Here is a 25,051-nt window from a genome sequence, read left to right as displayed (position 1 = left end):
AATTGGCATGCTCCTCCATGTGGTGCTCAGGATAATATAACAGTGTGTTGTCCTTCTGAACATAGCCCAAAACTCTTCCCTATAGCTACTCAAATAAAACAAGCTCTGAATGCAGTGTCACTGGTATAAGTACAGCTGCAATATAACTTCCAAAATAGTTGTCTTCTGGCCTCCTGTGTTCATCAGGATCACATATTACCCACACGCTGATCAACAGAGCAATGCAGTCAGGTATGTGTCATGCAGACCTGGCCAAGAGAAATCCAAAATTACAGACCTCGGTGTCTCCTGGGAAATAGTTACCAGGGTGGTCCACATGGACAGCACAATCAGGACTCAAAGGACAACAAGAGCAAGAAAGATGTTGTACCTCAAGGTCTATGTAGACAAGTAATATGCTACTGAAAAGAACTGAAATTTACTGACGTGTGAATTAACGTGTCAGCTGGGTTAATAGTTTCCATGGAACACATCTTTCAGCTACAGATCTATCGGAGACCTCCCTGAAGCCTGTGAGTGCACAAGAAGAAATGAAGGGAGTGACTCACTTTGTCCTCACATAGTTACAGCTGAAGACATGGGAAGCTTACCAGGCTTGGACACATGACAAGATCTCTATGGGTGGGATTTATCTTACATCACTTCAGACACCTGTTACACAGACACTTCTTTGGTTTATTCTCCTAGGCTCCCTTGACAGCAGAGAAAGAAGAGGCGGTAAGAGACAGGTCCTCAAGAGGCAGGCCTGTGAAACAGGCCAGGCAAGCCAGAGAACACCACAGTATTCACTATATTCCTTCTATCACCTTCCTCCTTAAAAGAATTACTCCCTTTGCCTTGAAATCAGCAGCAGACTTCATTTTACACTTTGGTTGGTAAAGCCAGTATTTATCAGTCAGAACGTACTATGGCTAAAAGCTACCCTACGCTTCGTCAGGTCAAAGCATCTCAGACCACCACCACTCCAACAGAGAGCCCAGCGTGGATGCCCATGCTCATTAAGGTCCCCCTGTCTTCTGGGAGAAGTCTCTCTGGTGCTGAGCACCAGCTGCAACTGTTCACCTGCAGCAACTGTCTCCAAAGACAGTGTAAACACAGTCTGCTTGGCAAGACTAAACAGGTTAATTTTTTCTTGAGAAGGGCCCTCCAGAAGCTAAGGACCTGCCTTGGTTTACTGTCTACTACTTCACTGCAAATCCACAGTAAGCTCTGCTAACAGCCAACAGAGACCAACATGAGTAGGGAATATGTGTGGGGTTTCCAAACCATGCCACAGAGCCTAGTGACAAATACAGAGCTGGTCTGAAAACACAAGGATTTTGCAGTTACTGAGTGAGCAGGTCAAAGCAGACCCATCTGTGCTCCATTTTCTGCAGGGAATCATGCATACTTCCAAAAAACTGCTACTAGGTCTTAAACCTTCTCCATCTGCTGCCTGCAACGGTTGCCTAAACCATAACAAACGTGTTGTCACTTCCAGAACCCAGCAGTGATAGATGCTATGTTAAGAGGACACCAGTAGTTCCGGTCTATTTACATTTCCAAGGAGCTTGGCTGGGTTTTGCACTGTCATTTTCTTTTGGTATACCAGCTGCAGGAGACCAAAGGATACAAAAATTGCTGCGACATTCAAGCAAGGAAACACTACTGTTGAGAAAACATCCTATTTATGCCGCATTTTAAAAGGAGCCCCTCTTAAAGAGCTGCCACTAGCAACAAATGAAGCTGCTAATTTAGCCTGGCAAGCAGCGTTTGCTAAACACCATTTCAGGTTTCAATTCATCACATGTAGATTTGGAATTGGAATTCTACTAGCAAAAGCATCATCAGTGTGTTTTTGCAGTCCCAGCTCCTTGTCACATCAAGCCTGTCTCCCCCTCTCCCTCTGTCTTGCACAGCTGTCAGCTGTCACCAGCCAGGAAGGCAGATGAGCCAGCCCCAGCCTCGCAGATCTGCCCCAGCCTCCTGTGGAACAGATGCCCAGGCCCCAGCTCCTCTTTGCTCCCCGGCCCATTGTTTGTCTGCAGAAACTGCTACTAGCCCCCTGCGAAGGGAGGGAGAACAATTGGCTTTCTGGGAAGCAGACCTGTTTGTGCCACTACAGGTCAGAAAAAGAGCAACCACCCTGTCTCCCCTTCCACCCAAGTTGTCACCCAGCAGGTCCCACAGGGAGCTCTCCTGTTTTCTCTTGGTTTCACTACCGCCATGCTGTTGCTCAGAGAAGGATGCTACTGATGCTAGCATGTCTCCAGCCATGGTAAAGAAATGGCAATTTGTGGGGAAAATCTTGAGGAGTTTGATCCTCTCTCCAGCACAGATCTCTGTTTCAGGGCAGAGCAAGTCCTGTCAAGAGCTATGTGAACAAAATTCTCCTTTTTTTTCCACCCAGGTGTTTCACCACCACCACAGCTTGGGGGAAGGTTGCGATGGTGCCAACACTAAAAGTCCCCTGTGGAAGGAGTCCTGGTACCAAAGTGAGCTCTTGGAGGAAATATGGCCCTGTCTGGGCTGTCCTCCAACACAGCCCTCGCACTACCCTGATCACACCAGCAGCTTTCCCTGGTCTGTGCCCAAGCAAAAAAACCTCCTTAGCACCTATAAGACAGACAGAAGGATGTTCTCTGGGAAGGAACTAGGTAAAGGCTGCCCAATTCACTTGCACAAAAAGGGCCATCACATATTCTTCCAGCACCCTACCTCACACAACAGCCAGGAGTGCATCTGTGTATACAAAGCCTGAAGTGGGACATAGAGCCGCCTCTTCCTTGGCACATCTTCCCAGGTACCTTAGGCCTGTCCTGGGACAGAATTTGTATGTTTGAAGCAGGGAGTTGTATTTACATTGCACCATGATCCAAGCTATTAGAAACCAAATGCTTAGTGGCAAAGAACTGAACCAGCTGTGTCTTCTGTTTCACGTTTCTGGTATTTTTGTATCTATTTATTATTTCACACAGCTTGCTACTGTAGAGCACAAGAGATGACTATCACATAGGAGTGAATTCCAAAAATCAGATCTCAACTTTTTTTGCAATCAGGCTTTCAAGAACTAAGCATAGACTAAGGAGCAGGGGGTCCCTGTGCCAAGACACTGAAGCTAGTGGCTGGGCACAAACCATGGAGCAGGAGGATGGCAGGTTTCCCACCCTGCCTTTGCTGGTCGGGGCAGGTGGGCTGCCATTCCCAGGGAAAGGAACATTCAGGATCCAAGTGAAGGAGTCATGATCTGAAAACTGCTTTCCAAATGAGTCAGCAGAGCCATCTCCCAAGGCTCTGGAGCCTGCCAGAGGGAAGAGCAGATAGTTACGTTGTTTGGGGTTTTTTTCCCTTCCAGTGCTGAGGTCGATTATTCACCATCTTGAAGTACGTCACCAGCCTTGGAAAGCTGTTTTCTGAGTAGAATACTTCTTGACTTTTCTATTTCTGAGGAAGTTTTCCAGCCTGCCTTGCTGCTGTTTTGTCAAAGCCAGTCTGTGACAGCAATGTCTGGAGGAGAAAGCAGAGAAGGCCAACACATTACCCACGCAGGCCTGGCCTACAGATGCTTTTCCCTTCCAGGCGAGCAAAGCTGCAGCCACTAAAGCTCTCCTTCATCACAGTAACACACTGAAAACTCTCTCCCTTCAGAGACACCCTCTTCCACTTCTCTTTTCTCTATTTCACAGGTATCAAATGCCTTTTCTTTCAGAGGTGACCACACTGGCACACATCTAATTCAATACTGAGCAGCTCGGATTTACCGTCAAGCCTGCTATTTGAGACTTAAGAACTAAAATGTGTCCTTTATCCAGTGATAGCTATTGGTCTAAGAAGGATGCTCTCTCTCTTGCCTTGGGTTTTTCCAGTCAAGGTAACCAAGGTAGTTAAAATTACTTTCAAGGGACACAGTAAATGCTTCAGCTCTTCAAGTTAAGACCCATTCGAGTTCAGAATGTTTCTGGAAAAGATATGGAGCCAGAACAGGCTCTTCTCTGTGCTATTCATTCATCCTGGCCTTGCAGATCTGACACCTCCAAAAGGATGGCATCTCTTATCTCCACCATGGCACAGGGCTACAAGGATTAACGTCCCAGCCTTGGTCACATTCTGGTCTGACTGTCATTCTCTGGGCAGTTTTGATCCCAGGCACAAAGCTATGGGTGAAAGGCAGTTTGTGAATAGCTGGGGCAGGAGGTATTGTGTTTCTACAGGCCAGGGCTACACGCAACAGTTTGGCCATGAGACAGTCCAAACTTGACATTCCCCCCTTTGTCATGATGACAAATGTGAAAAATTGAGCTCAGTTTTACACACTCATTAAACAAAAACCATAACAAACAAACAAACACACACAAACAAACAACAACAACAAAAACACACAACCAAAATGACCAAAAAACCAACACCATAGCCTGTTTGGTCTCAGAGAATGAGCTAGAGTTTCTCTCTCAGCCTGGGGACAGAGAGGGCATCTCCTGCAGTACAGATATGTAGAAACAAGGAACACTGGTACTCTGTGCATCTGCCAACATCAGCCTGGGGCAGTCAGCAGCTGAGAGAAACAGCATCTCCACAGACTATCCTACCACATGGCAAAGTGTAAGCTCTTGAGCCCAAAAAATCCAAAAATCATACACACACACAAAAAATATAAAGCCATAGGCACAACCAGAGATTTTTAATCTTCCCCACCACCTCTTCTCCCAGCCCAAACTAAGCTAATTACTATTCTCTTTCTTTCTCAAAAAGGCTAGCTGCTCCTTCATCCGTGCAAGTCAGCCACCCTTATCCCTCTAATTGCTTGATTGATTAGCATAATTAAGTTGAACCCAGAGTAATTGTTCCAGACCTGCCTGCACTTGGAAGAAGCCTATTCCATTCCCGACCCGGGAACGGACTTGTGTGCTGGCAAGCATGTCTGCCCCCTCCCTGATCTATCTGTCAGCCTGGTAAAAGATACGAGCCCTTCCTACGGACCACGCTCCGCTGGCTTCCTAAGGCAGGATGCTAGGCTGCTTTTTGTAGGTCCTTTGCCATGAATAAACGAATGTCACTAAGAAACAGCCTGATAGTAAAATGGTCAGAAGAGCAATATATGAAAATTGGTGTCTGGCTGCGCTTGGCTAGGATTAGCTCCACAGATGGAGCATAATTAATGCTAATTTGTTGCTGCTGCAGCCAGCTTTCCTACCTCTGATGTCCTATGGGAGCAGGGATTACCATTGAGCTAACAGGATTGTGTAAAAACAGTTGTGTTCTACTCCAGAAAACAAGTTTTACACCCAAATCTTTATTTCAGTGTCCCCTTTTGTATTTTTTTTTTTTTTAAGCCAAGCAGAATTATTGTGATCCTTTATTCTGATCTGCATAGCACAAGGCCAGGTCACTTTGGCCAGCAATTTCTGCACCAGCTTCATTTATGATCAGTTTGGGAAGACATCCAGTACAACATTATCCCCTGCAAACAACTATTTTTTCCACACAGATCAGTTACTGGGGTGTCCAACGCTCTGTGATATCACACTCGGTGGCTCTGACTTTAATCTATGCTCAGAGCACCTTGCTTTAGTGTGTGAAACCAGTTGTGTTTTATCCACAACTCCGGATTCCCTGGGCTCAAGGCACCTGCAGCAATCAGAAGCAACCAAAACAACAGATATGATAAAAATACCCACATTCCTTTAAAACAGAAGGCTCCTGTCTGCTTTTTACAGGTTAGCACACAGCGGAAGTTGAGAGACAATGTCTTAAAAACCCTCAGCTAATGCATCCTGAAGGCCACAGAAGATGGTTCGGGGTACACTGGTATATCTCAGAGGGTTTTTTTTGTTGGTGTGTGGTGGTGGTGATTATTTTTTTCCTTTTTAAAAAAAAAATTTTCTCCATTCCCCCCCCCTTTTTAGATTCTCCTTCCTGTGATAACCTTTCACCCCAGGCTTTGTGCTCTTTGTGTGTTTACCAGCAAAGCAAATCCAGATGCCCTTCCAGGGAGAAATGACTCATACCTGACTCACAATCGCTCAAGCAAAGCTGCAACCTTTAGTTCATTTCCTGGGAGAAGCATCTGTTAGATTCATCTTGGAAGATTAAGCATTTCTCACTGCCATTTTACAGATGGAGGCATTTGTGACTGGCTCAGGAAGGGTCAATTGATTGTCTGCAACGGGTGGAAAACAAACTTTGGGCAGATGAAGCAATGAACTGAGGGCAGTGAAGATGCTCTTTAACAAGTGCTGTCAGCTCCACTCCTGTATGTAGCTCTCGACTTGCAGAAGGACCTCAGGTTTCGTCTAAAAAAAAAAAATTTAAAAAAAAAAAATTAAAAAAAATCACTCTTCCCATGACAAGTGTGCAACTGTGTGAAGCAGGCAGCCAACGTGCTCCCTGCCCATGTTTTCCATGGGCTGTCGCTGTCTCTCTGGCTGATTAGCTGCCACTCAGGAAATGCAAATTGCCCTCCAGTCCGTGCTTCCTCCACTGCAGCCACAGTCCCCAAGTTACCTATCTGGCAATACACAGAAAACATACCGAGAGGACACTGCAGAAACCACCTTGTTTCACAGGGCTGGCAAGTTTTCACCTCCAAAGCTCTCCCAGCTGTTTCTGAACATCGAAGGGCCCCTTCCTAACACAACCTTTCATTCCAGAGGAGAAAAGGAGCATATTCACTAGGCGCATCAAACAAGGACAGTGCTGGAATAATTTATTTCCTCTCTTCCCTTGAAGAGCATTAGTTCCTCTTTAGGCTAAAGCCCCATATATGACATTTGCTTCACATAACTTCGGAACTCTAAAAGATATTTGTATCTGCCATATAACCCTCCCCCCTACGCTTTTGCTTTTTTTTTTTTTAAAAGAAACAGAGAACTACCAAGGTTACTGCCCCATCCTTTGGATGCACAAGTCTGAGGACCAGAGGAAGATCACCTATTCTTCCTGATGAGGACTTGATCACATGGATGTTTATTTACAGGCATCTCAGTGGTATATGGCCACACTTTCCTCCTTATGCTCCCAAATAGTGTGGAAATCCTAATAATGATGTGTAGCCCTTGGTGTGCACATTCCTCTGCTCACCACTGTCTCCCTTCTTGGCTGAATAATCACAGATAATTCACTTGTCTGGATATGACTCACAGCTACTTTATTTCACACAAAGCAATTTCTAATTGCATGTTGTAGTCTGTGTTATGAAACCCAGCACTAACTGTTATTACAAAATTAGTGCAGAAAACTCAAGGGGAAGGAAAACTGCAGTGAGAAACCGAGTAACAACCCACAACAGGGCAGGCCAAAACTGTGTCAGGTTTCCCATCTCTAGTACAGGAAGCTTCTCCACACAGAGCCAAGCACTTCCTAGTCACTCACACAGTAATTTAGAGGCAGTGAGAAAACTGAGGTCCTTCCTTTTTCCTCAGATGGGTTGAAAGTATTTTGGTAAGAGAATACAATGGGCATTTGGCCTGGCTCTGCTTGTCCTTGTATTTGTGCTCAATAAGTTTCACGGCAACGCCAACGCAGAGTCACACGTGGCATCTATGAGCTACCAGGGAGGCAAGCGCTGTCCTCTGTCAGGTGTCCCACTTTTCATGGCACTTTCACAAGAGCTTGATGTGCCTCCGAAAGGGCAGGCAGTCAATCAAGAACGTATCAGGGCTGGAGAAAACAGAGCTGACGCTATAGACCTGGCAATTTTTCACATTTCTGGGTAGGACCAAGCCAGAAACACGTGAATTTTCAATTTTGCTCAGACCCTAGTTCCATCTGCTCCAGTGACCTCCTTCAGAGCATTACCATTGCCAGGCAATTTGGACAAAGTTGGATGAAACCTGGTAGCAGGCCAACAAGGGATAATCCATCCCAAGGGCTAGATTTTATTCCCACTTCTAATGCAATGTCTAGACTGTTAAATAAAACAGACCCAGGGAGAAAGATGAACTTCAGAACCCAAATTGTCCATACTACCTAACCAATCATACACCACAGGTACGATTTGGGTCTGCACCAGCCACATCTTTCCCCAGGACAGGGCTCAAAGGACAACACACATCGGTGACCACTCCTAGCAGCTGTATGGGCAAGGTCACTTTGGGCCCTGTGATCTGTGCGTTCCTCTGACACTGTCCCAGCAGGCTGTACTTCCCCACAGCCCTATGTACCACACGCGCTCAATTTTGTGCTAGGAAAACATTGGTTTTGGATGCTGAAACATATCCCTGTCATTACTTTGAACTGGAAAAACACCCTGACAAAATGAATACAAGCATGTCTTGACATCCACAGAGGATGTATTTCTTCTCTAAATATCTACAGCAAGACATAGGCAGAATGGTGAGCTTGGGGCAAATCATCAACCCATCATCTGCATCCATGAGGACCAAAAAGGATCTCAGCTCTGTGTGAAGAAGGGAGCTGCTAGATGCTGTGAGAAAACACCCATGGGCAATCAAGACTATGAAAGGGAGAAATAATGCCAAACAAGACTCACCATGCATGCTGGGGAGACAGATTCTTAGCAGCAAGGGGCGCTTAAACACCTGGACAGATTGCCACAGGGCACAGTGTTCTCCATCACTATCGATATTTATACCAAGATGAGACATCTTCTGACAAGGAAATCACAGCTCAGCCAGAAGCTTTCAGGCATGAAGCAGAAGGCACTGGGTGGGAGTCACTCATCTGTACTATGCAGGTGGCCAGCCTAGAAGCGTTAATGGTCCTTTTTGGCTTTAGAGCCAGGGGAAATATTGTGATTCAATCATGCGCAGAAAACCCACATGGTCAAAGGCTTAGCTCTGGAAGACTGCCAAGTCTCTGCAGTTGGGCTGCAAATGAAGTGCCCAGTCCTGCACTTGCACCATTGGCAACCAGAGGAGCTGGTCCTAGGACCCCAGAATAACAGTGCTCAGGATAATCAGGATTTGAGCTGTAAGCAAACAAAGACGGATAGGACGGATATGAGGCAGACTTTGTGTACCTGAGGAAAGCAAAACATAGGTACAGGGCTGAGTGATCATTCAGGCCCACAACAGGACTGGCATGGTGGGGAAATGGAAATAATTTTTCCTTGAGTAACTCTTTGTCTTGCCCCGTGATCCCCTCTAGTTTCATTCATGTGAAACACAAGAATATGAATGAGAAACCCTGTGAAGTGGAGAGGAGGAAGGGGGAAAGGAGGAGAAAGGATTTCATGCTACCACAGCAACCGTCACCATGGCAACTATTTAATTAACGAGCTGCTGATGAACCCTACCAATACGGTTCTAGTGAAGTCATGCTGTAGTAATTACCAGAGTTTCATTCATCCTGTCCTGGCGGGGGCTGCGTGGGCAGCCTGGAGAAGCCTGCGAGCTGTGACAGACGGGAGGGAGCAGCTTGCTGAAAGGATGGCAGGGGAGCGCGTGCCTGGGAGCCGCTCCATCGCTGCTCCGAGCCAGCTCCCCCAGCACTCCAGCACCGCGACCGTGTGCCATCCCATCCATCTTACACTCCCGCACCGCCACAGGGCAACCCGGCTGGCCCCGTGCCACCGACGCAGGCAGCATTCACAAGCAGTCTGCAGAGCGAGCTCTCCTCCTCCCTGCTATGCCTTCAGCCTCCAGAAGATGATACAAAAAATAAAAAAGCAGGATGAGTAGGTGATTTGCCTTCTCTGGCTGAAGGATTTCTCTTTTCACACCAGCAGACAGCAGCGTGACAGCTGCATGGGCACCCCAAGTGGAAAAAGAGCCCCTGATAAACACAGTGAGGTCTTGAGAGGCACCAGGCGCTCTAAGGAGTTGATGTCTATTCCGTGTGGAAGGAGGATAAATAAAATACCATAGATGAGAAATGTAAGGCAAAAAATATTACTAAAGGTAAGCATTATGTCAGCTAATTTACCTGTTCTCATTAGGCGAGAAGATGCTCCGTGATACTGCAAGTGCTGAAAACACATCATACCACTAGCCTGCGATGTTGCCTGCGATGTTACCTGCTGCACAAAGCTCCTTAAATTTTGTGGGACGTGGACGCATTTTACACCAGTCACCAGGACAGAACATCTTACAGTCATATTCAATTGAAAGACTTGAAAGTGTACAAACCCATGTGCTGCAGGACATACTCTTTTTTAGCCCTTGCTGCTGACAAGCACACTTTACCCACTTTAGAAAACAGAAATTAGTCTGACAAATATTTTAATGGCAACTGAGCAAAATCACAAATATATGCATCCCATTCACCTAAATTTCAGCCAACAGGATTAGCTCTGCACCCTGGAATTGCCACCACAGTCAGAATAACCATACATTATACAGAATTCACTGTACACCATACTGACCATCCTGCAGATCAGAGATCAAGGTCAGAGTGGTGGAATTTATTTTCTTAACCTTTAAACAAACACGTCTACATCTGAACTGATCATCCAGACTCCCTTTATCATCGACAGGGAAAAATAAGCCCCTCTAGTAGTTTCAGATGTCTATCCAAGGATGATTTCCTGCTAGAAGCACCCGGGTCTCCTCCCTAATAACACAGCATCTACCAAATCAGTGAGTTTGGATGGAAACATGATGGACTCCTGCACCTGAAGGGACGTGTTCTGATACAGCATCTTCATTCCTACTGTCCACATGAGCACTAAGTTGGCCTGAGCCAATGACTAAATATAGGAGCACAGTTCGTGCACTCATGTGAAATACCAAGGCACCATCCAGGCTGAGTTGTCTCTCATATCATATTGGCTCATTTTCATTTGTCTGGTATTTCAGGACCACAGCAGTATAGAAAAAGAGGTGTAGTCTGGATCACGACAGCCTTCTGGGGTGTCACATCCTGCCTGTACTCTGAAAAAACATACTTACATCATAGCCTAACATCCAGATTAGAGAGCATAAGCCATCTTCCAGTACCTCTTCTTTCCCACAGAGCTAGGCAGAAAGCACAAATATTGGCTGGATAGATGGAGATGGGTTGTTTTCCATACTAGAGGGAGTTCCCATTCAGGTCAACACAATACAATTAGAACCAAGCTAAAAGTCACCACATAAATCTAGACAATGTTCTGAACAACGTGGTCAGAGTGTTAAAAGTGTCTCTACCAGGGTGCATCTCTCCCGTTAATATTACACACTGCTGTTCGTGCTTATACAAGAGTGTGGTTGCAACATTGTTCAAATCCTATAAAATCTAAATTCAGTTTCCTTTAAACTTCACTTTGGGGCTCTAAATCCATACAACTCAGTCACTCTGACCGTAATCTGGCACCACAGAATCAGTCTTTATTTCCCTGGTGAGGAGGGGAGAAAAACAACAACAACAACAAACAAACAAAAATATAAAAAGAAAAAAAAAACAACACACACACACAAACAAACAAAACCCACCACCACAACACAGGAGAAAACTTTGTCTAGCTTCCAGGCTTATTCTTTACGACATTTAATAATGAGGCAAGGCAGCAGCCCCAAAATTTTCTCTTAGTTTTCTTTTCATTAAAAAAAAAAAAAAATCTATCATCCATGCCAGTACTAAAACATCCATAGCAAAGCACAGCTTTGAGGCAAGAGCCACCAGGAGCCCTCATAACCCAGCACACACAGCATCTGCAAGAGAGGTCTGCCATTTTTTTCCCTAAAAGCTCTTCTGTTATACTCATCTTGGCAGGCTTGAAAGTACCTGCCAGATGGACAGATAACTGACATCCGGAAAGCACACTCCACCAGCTGCTGTTAGCAAGGGCTGGGAGGCGTGGGGGGCTGGTTAATAAGAAACCACTTACTTCCTCACGGCTAGTAGCTGCCCGCTACCTTCTTAAGGCTTAATGGAATTTGGAGAACGTACGTCAAGTCAGACCATCTGTCAGCACACATATATGTCAGAGGAGCCCCAGCACCTTGCTTGCACGTCAAACACAAGCTTTGTTTCCTCACAGGAAGCTTCGTTGGTGCACTCTCCCTCATCTTTCTGACTTCTGCAGCGATTCCCACTTGGCAGGGGTTTGACCATGGATGGTCCTTACTGCTGGTGAGCTGAAACCCACGCCAAGGGGCAGATGGCTCCTTGGAGAGCTGTTGGATGCAAGTCAGAAGCAGCTGCGCTCAGCAGAAGGGCAAGAGGAGAGAACCAGCTTTTGCACCACTCAGAGGCTGTGAGCCCTCAGGCCACAGGCAGTCCTGAGTGGAAAGACCCTGGGGGTGTTGCTGGACGCAAAGCTGAAGGAGCTGGCAGAGCACTTTTCAATGCAAATAGAGCAAACTGCATCCTGGCCTACATTAGATGAGTGACCAGCAGAGCAAGAGGAGTTGTTAAAAAAATCATGCCAGCTCTTACCCACTGCAAGAATCACTAAATTTTAAAATTCACCCATATTTGGGAATTCTTTAACAATATTCCTGACTTTACACTCTTTGTCACTTCTTAGTTTTACTAAGAATTTCCCACCAGGCAACATACAAACTGTGCTTATTCACATCCCAAAATAAGACTTCTTACACCTTTCTATGTTCAGTTTTCCCTCTGCAATTTCAAAAGCCAAATGCACCTTTTTCCTTTCATTGCAAGTGGGGAGCTCGGCATAATCGTGGGACTCCAGGAACTGGAACTTTAAGACCAACTGCTATGTGCGTGACCCTCCTGAAAAAATTACAGGCATTTTCCCCATAGTTCTCTTAAACACAGTGTTTTATTCTCCTTTTTAACTTACAGTAATGCCTAGGCTCCGTTAACAGGTAACAGCTGAGCCCACATGGGCAGGCTGAACAACTGGGCAAAAAGTTACCAGCATTTTTGCAGTCTGTTGATCAAGAGGACACGGGAATAAAGCCACACACTCCTTTATGCTGCCTCAGTATCAGCAGTTGGCTAAACCCCTTCATTTCTCCCTCTGCCTTCATACCTTCACTGGTAAAACAGCAATGCAATGCCATCCTCCTTCAGGAGCTCCTGTGGAGCATCATGTATAAGGCAAGGGACTGTCATCTTTCTGCTTAAAGGGAAAGACCCCCACCTGCACACAGAACCCAATTAAAGTGAATTTGACTGATGGATTAGTTTGCAGCTATTTTTGTTCTCTGAAAACCTAGACAAACAGCAAGTACTCTGTTCTGATGCATTAACATGCCTCTTACCTGTAGTTCATTCACTGCATTTACTTCTATCTTATTAATACACTTGCCTGCCAAAGAACAAAGGGGAACAAACAGTTGTTTGGATATTTCTTTTTCTGGGCATATTATTTCAGAGATCTGCCTTGTACTAATAAGATACATAAGTGACAAACATTACAGTTCATCTGTGTCTATGATCTCATTTATAACTAGAACAATCTTCAGTAACTGCTGAAACCAAAGTTGCTACTTATAATTTAAGGGCTGGTGCTGAGATCAGCATTCACCTAATACAATACCAGTTACGGATTCCTCCGCTTCTCGACGGTTTTGCAGACACTTGCAATTTCACCCAAGAGTGCCATTTTTCTTTTAAAGCACCAGATCTTGAAGCCTTAATTTGTGCTTTCGTTTCTTTTGTTTTCTTTTTTTTTTTTTAAATCCATTTCAATCGCATTGAGTTAGAATGAAGTCTTAGACATTCCAACTGTAAGAAACAATTAACAGCAAATTATTTTAGAAAGTTTCACATTTTCCCAGGTGATTTCTCATCTGTGAAGGTGTGCTTGGGTTTGGAGTTTAGCAAAGCCAGACTGATTCTCTGAGTTGCTGCAAGACAGTAAATCACCCCTGATGACCACTTGAGAGCAATAGCTTTAGAAGCAGTAGCATCAATATCAGATACATTGGAGAGCCCGGTTAGTTAACAAGGCTGATGATCATGCTTCAAACTTCTTTTCAATACACTGGGTCCAAAAAAAACCAATCCCACTCCTCCTCTCTCTTGCCTTTGTCAGCTCCTGCCTTGTAAATTAATTTATTTTAAATTCCTTCTATCCAAGAGAGGTCAGGGCTCCGTTAAAAAATCAGGCACTGGCACTGATTTGAAGCATTAGTTTTGGGAACCTTACTACAGTGACAAAAGGGGACACATGGGGTTAAAGCTCATTTATTTCTTGTGGCTTGTTTTGCTCAAATGATTTTGTCTTTCCTGCTGTATCAGCACGACCTTGAAAAGACCTTGCCGAAGCCCTGCTCTGTCGGAGTTCGTCTGCCCATATTCACCTCCTTCATCTCCAGGATACTCCAGAGACTAGAGGCAAAGGGATCCCCATTCACAAGATGACGATGGATGTTCAGGGATGGCAAGAGCTGCCCTGAACAATATGTTGCTGCCTGCTTGTTAGGGGAATTGCAGCGGTATGAGGGCGATCACCAGCAACGAGTGAATCGTATTCTGGGGGCAGAAGTCAGAGCAAAGGAATGGGAGAAGGCAAAAACGAGCCTCCTGGTGAGCTGTAGGGTTGGTCTCAAATGGGGATGGTGGTGCAAGCCTCAGTCATACTGGTGCCACAAGCACGAGGGGAGGAACTGCATGACACGGGCAGAAACAACTCTGGAGGAGGTCAAGGCTTCTTTTGTGACAGCATTTTGATTTCTCAGCTGAAAAACTCAGGAAATAGCTGGTTTTCTGCTGGGACATAAATCACATTTTAAGGCAAGTCAGCTGCAAACAGAATGCTGGCCTAGAAATAAAACTGCATTTCCAGGTCTCTTCAGTACAGCCTGGCTACCGTTCAAACTTGATTTATTTTTTTACACTCTTCTTGTGCTTCACAGTTGTCAGCACCACAGAGACACACTCCTAATCTCTCAATTCTGTTGCTGACAGCCATGGCAATGACAATCTTCCACCATAGTGTCAATCTGGGAATGACAAAGCAAGAGCAGTAGGCAGCCACTAGGAGTAGGACTTAACTACTAAAAGTTGCCAGTTCATATAAGCACTCCATTGTCACTCATTTCAGCATGAAATTTGCTTTAAGGGCATAATCTCAAGTGTTCTGGAACAATAACCTACAGCATTGCAATTCTTAAAGACCTCTTAATGAAGAGAAACTCTTAAAATTAATACTTGGCTACTAGAGGAACCGGCCAATTCATCCAGACTTTATTACTGTTATCATATTACCTTTCCCACATAAAGTTTAATTAATGCAATGAAAAAAGAGTGGCACAAGCAGCAGCAAGCCCAGATATGTCATTCACTCCAGACTTGTCCTGGACAGGGACAGCTGATAGAAGGCAATGCCACGATAAAGTCAAATAAAGATAAATATAACCTATTTTTAACATAGTTAAAATATCATAGGCAATGTCCCTTACTTTCAGAGTTAACATTTCAAAATAGCTCAGCAGAAACTAGGCCATAGTGAATATATTAAAGGATTAGATATCAGTTCTGGAAGATTTGTTCATTTTTAGTAGATGTATAGGGTCATGTGATCATATACATGATGTATAGGGATCATATGATGAAGTGAAAAAAAATATGAAGATCTCCGAGTTTGGGTTCTGAGCACTCAGGTGAATTCTAGCCTTCTGGAATTTCCTGAACTTCGAGAATTCAGCACAGAAAAGTATTCAACAGAAAAAAATTGTAACAGTTGCCAATTTATTTATGGAAGATTTTTGCATTAGTCAGCTTTTAGTCAGTTCGGCAATTTTGGTATACACTGTTGAGTGTTTAAAGAAATAATAAATCTATATGCATTCAGTATACTTAATTTCATCATGGAGTACACAGGTTTCTTTAAAAGCCTGCTCCTAACTGTGAAGAAAGCAACAGTCTTCCAGAAAAAGCTTCACATTCGAAATGATTTCTTGGTTTCTGCAAGAACACTTGAAGCCATCAAGGAATCCCTCAATACATCATCATCTTTAGTCTAGCAAAAGGACCCTGACAGGTCCAATTTCTCACTCTTGAGTATGTGCATCTCCCGGTTTGTCAGTAAACACAGGTGATTTTAAAAGACAGTTGCTTAAAACTGCTGTTCAACTTGATTTGCCAAATGCCTTTGTGCAAAAGGTGTGAAAAGGCCCTTTTATATTTGCGTAGGCTTGGAAGAGGCAAATGAGGACCAGATAAAACCATATAAACACAGAGCTATTCCAGGACAGCATGTTAAAAACGGAGCTGCTCTGGACAGTCACGATGCTTCCTTCCTTATGGGAGGCTTGTTGGGCAGAGAGCAGCCTGCACTGGGCAACACCACTCGGTGAGGGCCTAAGAAGAGACCTGGTGCCCATGACAGATCAAGTTCTCCCAAGCAAGCTAAATGAACTAATCCATGAGGAAATGAGTTGTACACTTCGGTTCAGATAGAGTCAAGTCTCCTTTATCTTCTCCTGAACAGGATTTACACAAAAAGTAATTCTTTCTGATGCCAAACTCATAATTCTGTTCAATTACTGCTGTATTAAATTGCTAAATCCAGTGATTTATTGATTCAGTCTTAATTGTGACCTTATTTTCATCCTTGTCTTGTTCCTCTTTAATTGGCTTCATGAAACTGTAGTAAATTAGCCTAATAATGTTCTTGATAAGCACATACTTGCTCGCTTTTTTCTTTTAGTAATATCCATAACGAGTGCATGGTGCTGGTCTGATTCTGCCTAATTTCAGAAGTGCAAATTCACTAAGGCATTTAGGAGCCTAAAACCCACGTTAATAGAACCTTATCCTATTTATTTACTTATTTTATTATTTATTTAAATGAACCAATGCCTTTTGCAAAAGTGGGAAGCCTTCCCTCACTGGAGGCCCAGCAAGCCCAGCATGAAAATATTAGTGCTGCTTCATTCTGCACAGGACTCTCACGTGTAGGTTAGTTGTGTCAACATTTGGCTGGTTCCCAGTCATCCCACAGGCCATCACACACAAAGTCATGCCAAGGACTGTTGCATGCTCTCCACAATCACATGCTGTGCTAGGAGAGGTGCAAGTTCTGTGGGGAAACAGCCCAAGTACTCATGTCAGAAGCAAGTCTGGACTTACGATCAGAGCAAAGCAAAATTCTCCATCTGAAAGGTCTCTAATCTCCAGTACGTAAGAGGCCATTCTTTTGTCTGCACTGGACTTTCTGCACCAAATCAAAATTACTTCTGGTAAGCAAGGTCCATGACAATCTTGCCTTCTTTCCGCTTCATCACCCGAAAGGTTGGTTCCACTACTTCTTTCCAGGTATCTTCCTTACTGGCTTGCACAGATACTACATACCGAGCCTCTGCATCCCAAAGGCTGGGGACTGGCTAGGACCATTGTGTATTCACAGAAGGGACTGGCACCTTCAAAGAGAGCCTGGAACAGCAAAGCCCTGAAAACATCCTGTGCTTCCTACCACTTCCACCTGACAAACACGCTTTCTACTCCGCAGGAAGGGGAGAGTGCAAACACACGTCTGTGCAGACATGCAGCCTAACTCCAGGTGCACAGCATCAGAAAGAAATGTTTAGTCCTTTATTCTTTGGCTGTGTTAGCCTCTGACATAGGTCGTTTTCTGTGTCCGGAACAAACCACCTAAATCAATATTAAAAAAAAAAAAAAAAAAAAGGAGAAGGGAGGGGTGGAGGTGGGGGGTGAGAATAAGGTTCTTAAGGAGCTTCTATAATGAAAGTGAAATCTATCAATTGCTGCCAGAAGAGCTGTGTTATAATAGCAATGTGTATCTAACCATATAGTTGAAGTCATATTTCAAGAAGGCGGGGGTGTTTATTAGCTTTTGTTCCAATTTGTAGTTTTCTAGTTCTTGGAAGAACCTTATATCAGACATCCATGCCAGAAATAAAAGTAGAGGGCCAATGTTCCCTCCTTTTTCTATTAGTGTAACTCCACCAGCATGTGCTCTCCAATGTAAATCCCAGTAAGATCTGCCTCTTCCCCCACCCCAAATGAGTCTGCAGCCTCACTCAATTCTCTGTCTGACTGCCAAGTTTAAGAACCATTATTAGCAGAATGATTCCCAAATGAACACTGAACAGGAAGCAGAGCTGATTAACTAAGTCAGAAAGCTCTCCAAACCAAAGCCAGGGATTTCTGCTGGCTTAGAGCTCTGCCTGGCACCACGAGGAGCAGCCCCAGCACATTCACACCACCCAGGTGCAGAAGGGAGCTCTGCTTAGCAGAAGGGAGTAGAAGGGAGTCAGATAGTGGGAAGCTGATCCCTAATGCAGGCACAAAATGAGAGATGCATTTGTAGCAGTCTAGAAATCCACGGGTGGACCCGCACACTCTGGGAAGCATCACTTGGAATTTTTAGATCCAGACTGAGCCAGTGCATGTCCCTTAGGAAAATGGCAGGTTAGACCTTCCAATCCCTTTCTATACAGCCCTCACAAAGCACTAAGGCTGCTTTTCCTCTTTTGAAAACAGTGTTTCTCATCAACATCAAATTACCTTGTGATGAGAGAACTCCTGAGGTGCCTGGGCAGTGACCACAACCACCCCTGGGAACTGGACACAAGGGCTTAGCCACAGTCAAGGCTTTTGCCTTCCAGGCAGACAGTCAAGGACAGTTTAGCCCTTTATTACTATAAGCAAATGGTCATCTCTAGCAACAGAACAATCATGCCAAATACCATTTCCAATTCATAAGCCTTCCCAACAAACAAATCAATTACCACTCCTAGCTCAGATCATTACACAGCCTAGTTCCCTTCTGCATTGTTTGCTCAGTAATACTGCTCTGCGTCTTCATTAACTAGCAGTGATTTGGAAAGAAACAACCATAATTCATATTCCACAAGTCATTCTTCCATGTACCCATTCATTCACCATTCCTAATTAAGTTCATGAAAGATTAATTCCTTAATGGTTATGATTTGTAACGTTAATTAATTAGCTGCCTTTCCATTAAGCATTCAGAGGTTTCCAGCATTATATCGATTCCTTAATTAGCCTGTGGCGAGTGTAAAAAAAAAAAAAAAAAAAAAAGTAACCCGCCTCATTGTCTTTGTCCCTAGGCTGCTTGGTCTTCCAGTCCATCTCCTTTCCCACTCCATGTAGAATCCCTTTCTTCCACTGCTGCAAGCGTGCCTGCTTTGTTCACTCATCTTACTAAGATAACATTACCAAGGAACAGGCACATTTGACTCACGTCACTCCCTGGGGAGAAAGTACTTTGATATGAACCCTGCCTCTCTTCATGCTCCCCAGGGCATGCAGACCTGCAACTGAAAAGCTGCCTAGCATCTTGCTACACCAGAATGGCGCTTTCTAATATTTGGATTGGTGGCCCTTTCTAACATTTGGCTAGGGATGAGAATCCCCAGGATTGATGAGGTCTACCTGATGCCAGCATCCAGGACAGTATCTACATTGCAATTCCAGTTAGCCTGCCAGGAGCTCCCTGCAACTTCAGCTTCATCAGTTTCCAAGATAACTTCTTTGGCTCCTGGTGCTGATAGGCTTTGGAGGATGCCCACAGGGGGTTTGCAAGCTCAGGCTGCAAGCTCGAGCTCAAGCTGCTGCCAGGATGGCAGAAGCCGGACTAGCCACAGGGCTGGGGCTGCACTTCAGAATGAAATTTTTTAATTTCTCTAAAACTTCTGGGCAAAGCTCTAATTCTTAGCAATGCTCTTGGTTGGGTGTATTCTTCAGATTTAGCACCGAGTGGTCACAGAGCACAGGCATTCCCCTTCTAGCCCTTACTGAGTTTTGGGGAACTCAAACCAATGTCTGAGCAGCTCTGAACAGTGGTCCCAGGTCCAATTTCCCCCTGCACTTTCTGCCCTATCTCTGGTCCCCAGCTGCCTGCTAAGAGGTTTGCTGATATCTCCTAGAAACTGCAGAGGTGTCCATGTCAGGAATGGTCACCATGGGAATGGGCATGCAGCACACAGAAGGAGAAGGGACTGAAAAGACAACTGAGGTGCACAGAGCATCGGTTCACCTTTGAGGGTTGCTGCACATGCAGTTCACCCACACAGATAACTCTGAGGTGCACAGACAAGAGGCCTTTCTTCCCCAAACAGTCCTAGAACAGAAGCAGAGCTTGGGACTTCCCTCCAACCCTTCTTGGCTCCCTTCACATGGCATGTGAGAGTTTGCAGCCACTGGTCACCACTGTCTCAAACTCATGGAAAAGAGGAAAAAAAAAAAAGAAAGAGTTGAGCGGTTAGTGTATATCCCTCATGTCTTTCCATTGTCACTTTTAGAGGTACCCCTAAGCCATGTTTCTCTAACACCACCACTCCCAAAACAGAGGGTACCCACTGCCCTAAACCCCTCTAACACAGAGTTTGGGGACAATGTCAGTAACCCTGACCACCCGAAACACAGCAGCTCTGACCCAAGCTTGAAGGCATTTTTAAGAGGACAAAGTTGTGGAAGGGTGTAGTGTAGGGGCTTTGGCTTCAGCTCAGCATTTCTCCACACACCTACTCACAAAAAAGAAAGCTTCCCACACACTGGGTGCGCCCACAGGTCGCTGCTTGCCTCTCCTGCAGGCAGTGTAGCCACAGTCCTCAGGGGCAACCTCAGGATTAGCCACCAGTTTGCTTCCAGAGTCCGGTAGACAAAGTTGGCAACGTGCAAGAACTGTTGAGAACTGCATTGAAACAGGAAACCTCTCCTCCTGGACCAACACAACAGGCTGAGGATCTTGCACAGACCCACTGACCAGCAGGAAAAGCTCCATGCTGAAGTAATAGCAAATATATGAGCAAGAAGCCACAACTTCTTTGTCCTTCTGCATGTGAACATGATGCCATCAGCAACTGTAGTTCATTCCCAAGCTCCATACTAATATTATCCTGTCATGAGTTACTGTGCTACACTTGGCTCCTACAACAAATTAATCTCATAGCTCCAAGGCCTCCACTTGAAGCCCAAAGCCACCCGTACTCAGTAGATCTGCTACAAAGGGTCCTCTCTGTGTGATAAGGTGAAAAGGACACCCACCTGCCCAGGCTCAGTTCTCCAAATAATTTAAATGCGTGTTTAAGAAAAATGCTGCAAGGTCAACTTCCCATCTACTTTCCCTCCCATCTTCTCTGCAGGTTTTTATACTATGGTCATTATCATGGGGTTAGGAGCTGCAAGAAACAGGGTCTCTAAATGTAGCAAAGCTGGGATTTGCTGGAACACACAGTAATGGCAACGTGCCCGCAATGTACTAGTCCTCAGTGTGGCACACATATCAGAAGCACAACAAAGCGGGAGAGAACAGATCTCCCTCATTTAGGCCACCTGGCCAGCACGTATTGCAGAGGGAAAACACCAGCAGTAGCCTTGCATTTGCAAAATGCAGCCTAAGAAATATTTCTTAACTAGTTACTATCCCATAAATGCATCTTTGATCAGAAACAGCAGTGAGAGCCAAAATTAAGGGGGAAAAATTTAAAAAAAAAAAACCCAACACAACAACACACCACCACAAACACAAAACCCACATATATTGCAAACCACACACATCCCTTCTGCTAGGGCTTAGGGAAGCATAAACCATTGCGGCACACTCTCATCTCCACGCAGACGCTTCTATTACAGCAGTAAGTGCTTCTCTGTTTAAACATGAGTTGTGTGGGTGATTTCTAGCAAAGCCAGATTGCACTGAAGCAAACATGCCTTAGGACAGCCACATCAGCCTGACGAGGTTCTTGGTGGCTAGAGAAGCTGACAGGTAGAAAGTTCTCCTGTCAACATCGTATGCATCTGCCAGGAAGTCTCTACATCAGCTGGTGATAGGGACATACGAGGATTCGAGGCAGAGACCACAGCCGAGCAGTGCCCCCACATCACCCCAGGTCACCTTTCAGTTTAGATGCTTTCTGCCACGCCAAGTAAACCTTGCCCCTGTGTCTGGCTCCCATGAGGAAAAGCTGAACAACTCTTGAAGCATTTCTCTTCTCCTCTTCCTACTGTCATTACCACTTGGTGACTCACTCTCAAGTATGCCCACAACCCGCTAAGCCATTGCTGCTGGAAAGCCCTGCCAAACACAACACTGCAGCTCAATCAAAATAAATACCAGCCATTTCCTTCCTCCCGTCAAGAACCAGTACAGACAAACTTGCGAGCAGAAGACAACCCAGCCCTCCAAAATGGGGCTCAGAGTAAGACACAGTATGGAGCAGACAAATCCTGTGTGAATTTGTAGGGGAAAAGGGAAGAGACTCAGCTAGGAACGGCCCTTGCTCCTAGTCCTTGCTCACAGCTCCTGGGCGCCTCTGGCATGGCCAGGCAGGGGTCTGAAAGGCTGGGTGACATCTCACATGCCCCAAACATCTTTACATCTGCACAGCCTTGTCACTTGTGCTGCCCTGACAGCATACATTTGAGCACCCAGCCCAGCAGAATGGGCTGTTTCACACCAAATTATAGATGTCTCCAGCACGGAAAGTAAATGAAGCAGTTGTGCATTGCTGATGCTGTGGGGATGAACACACTACATTACACTACAATATTATCCAGCTGACAGCATATATGGCCCATTGAGCTCTTCACCCTAAAAAAATCTGCAAATAAAACCACTCATGCGAGCAGGAAACACAGAGCACGTACTGCGAGCAAGGCTGCCACCGCATGGTACAAGGACAGGCCTGCAGAGTCCTTCAGACAGAGCAGGAGGGGAGAAAACCATCCTCACACCCCCAGTCTGCCCTGGCCTCACTAACCAGCTGTGGCCAGATCCTGATGTCTCAGCCTGATCAATTAATTTGGTCAGGAACCACCGCTCTTGCACCCTTACCTCCCAATCCAATCCATTAAAATCTCTTGCAAAGAAACGACCAGAGTCTTGCAAAATACGGATTCTTAAAAAACAGTTGAGATCTGGCTGTTCTAACTAGGGAAGATACGAATCAAGTTGAAGATCGAAATCAAAAGATCAAAGATCTGATTGAAGATCAAAGATCTGATCTCAAAGATCAGATAAGTCTGGGGTCAGCAGAGCTTGGGAGGACAGATGCACAAAATATACCAAGCTCTTACAGTTCTCAAACTCACATTACTTGTGGACATCAGATTAATCCAAAAGCACAACTCTTCCAACAATGGCTGGGGAGCCTTGGACTTCTGTGTTGAACTATACAGCAGTTCAGCTAACTGTGATTCAGCTCGGCAATAACAGAATCATCTAAAGAAGACAGAAAATATTTTTTCTTCCTCTCTTTTAGCCCCCTCAAAATACTGCCCAAAAACATGGGGAAGAGAGGAATTGCAAATTTAGAGGAAAACTGAGATTTTTCCATTACACATGAAAATTGCCTTTATGTTTGGAAAAAACATCACACAGATTAAAAAAAAAAAAAAAACCACATTCACAAAAAAACCCCAAACAAACAAACAAAACAAACAACACACAATACCAAACACATTTCAAACACTATTCAAAAGAGAGTAAAAAAAAAAAAAAGCTTTCTCTAGAATGCAGGCCTACCAATACACACCCCAGATGCCAGATACTGGCCCAAATGTAGAAGCAAGAAGAGTAAGAGAAACTACAGCTCTGTGACAGAGGAGCACAGGCCAGGCCATAAAAGGGTCAGGGGGAAACAAATCTGAGATTTACTTTCCTCTACTATCCACAATCCCAGCTATTGTTTTGAGAAGTTTTACCTTGTGTAGATCTTCAACCCAGCAGCATTACTCAGAAATGGTGCCTCCAGCAAGCCCCAGGCTTTGTCACCTCCTCCTCTGTTTCTGAAGGCACCTTCAAGTGGTCACTATCCTGGTTGAAACCACCTGCTTTGTGAGAAACAGGTGGACATTAAAGAAGATACGTTTGACTTTTCAAACTGTCTTCCCATATGGAAGTAAGACAAGCATTGCTGGATCTATTGCCTTCAAGCACTGTGCTGAGTCAGTAGCAGCTTCACTCCCACCGCCATGGACGATCTCTGCCCTTTCACAGCTGAAAACAATTCCTGCTGACCCCCCAGCCTGGCTGTTGCTCTACAGCTACAGGTCATCTCTGGGGTTTAGCCTTAGCACCCAGAAAAAGGTGACCAGCCTTGCAGGCAGGTTCCCTTAATCCTGTCTCCTTATCAGTTTATGCCAGGGGTGTCCAACTAATTTTCACTGGGGGCCACATCAGCCTCGTGGTTGCCTTCAAAGGGCCGAATGTAACTACTCCTACATTTATACAGTCATAAAATTGCATGTAATCAGAAGGAGCTTTTACAGTCTGTCTTGAAAGTTTCTGCTCTTCGGGAAAAAATTTGACATAAGAAATTCCACGATGATCAACCGCCTACCTCCAAAGCGGTTATGATCCCAGGGCAGATCACGGAGACGAAGTGCATTTCCCCCTCGCAGGGTGGCCCTGCTCTGCCATGCATCATTTGAGCTAACACACAGCCAGCCAGCAGCAGTCCAAGCCAGCACCTGTAAATCTGCTCATGGCAGATCAAGTAGATAGATGTGCTTGGTCAAATTGAAAACAACAGCAGAAAAAACTTCCAGAGGAGAGAGAAAACTATGTTGATTTCTTCCCATAAGCACAGCCCTTCAGGAGCTTTCTGGAGGATCCAGGGACTACTAAAGCCCTTGTTCAAGATGGAGCATCACAGCAATCCACACACATTTTTCTGCCAGGCAGAAGCTGCTGCTTTCTGCTATGATGGTGACTGACAGCATGAGCAGATCCTCCAGGAGCATGTGGGTAACTCGCAGCAGCCCTTTCCCCGCCGTCCCGCAGCACTGCCCACAGGTCAGCAGCACACCTTAGGGCCATAGTACGAGGTAGCACATGAAGCCACCACGAGAAGCTCACCCCCCTGCCAGGGAGCACCCCTCATGTTACACACAGATGGGAAGGAGCCAGGGACACAAAGGGAGCAGCCAGTAAATTAATTTTGAAGCCGGACAGGTGATAGATGGGGTTCTTGTGGGAAGCAGGAGAGGATAAATTGCCCATCTGTGACTGACGCAGCAGAGAACAGTGCAGGATGGAGCAAAATGAATGGGCACAGAGGGATCAAGGAAGGAGAGACTGAGCGGTGTGTACATAATTGAATCCCTGAGGCCTGGATCCTGTCTTTTGGGCTACGTGGGATTGCAGATGCAGGAGTGCAGCTGAAGTGAATGAATCATGGGCTGTGTGTGATTAGATAGGACCCCCAGAGCAATCTCTTATTGGTGTGGGGGTGGGAATGCCACTGACAGGATGGTGAGGGAATGTGATGAGACAAGGAGCTTC

This window comes from Caloenas nicobarica, chromosome 4 (genome assembly GCF_036013445.1).
Source record: "Caloenas nicobarica isolate bCalNic1 chromosome 4, bCalNic1.hap1, whole genome shotgun sequence".
NCBI classification, from domain to species: Eukaryota; Metazoa; Chordata; class Aves; order Columbiformes; family Columbidae; genus Caloenas; species Caloenas nicobarica.
This window is presented reverse-complemented; position numbering follows the sequence as displayed.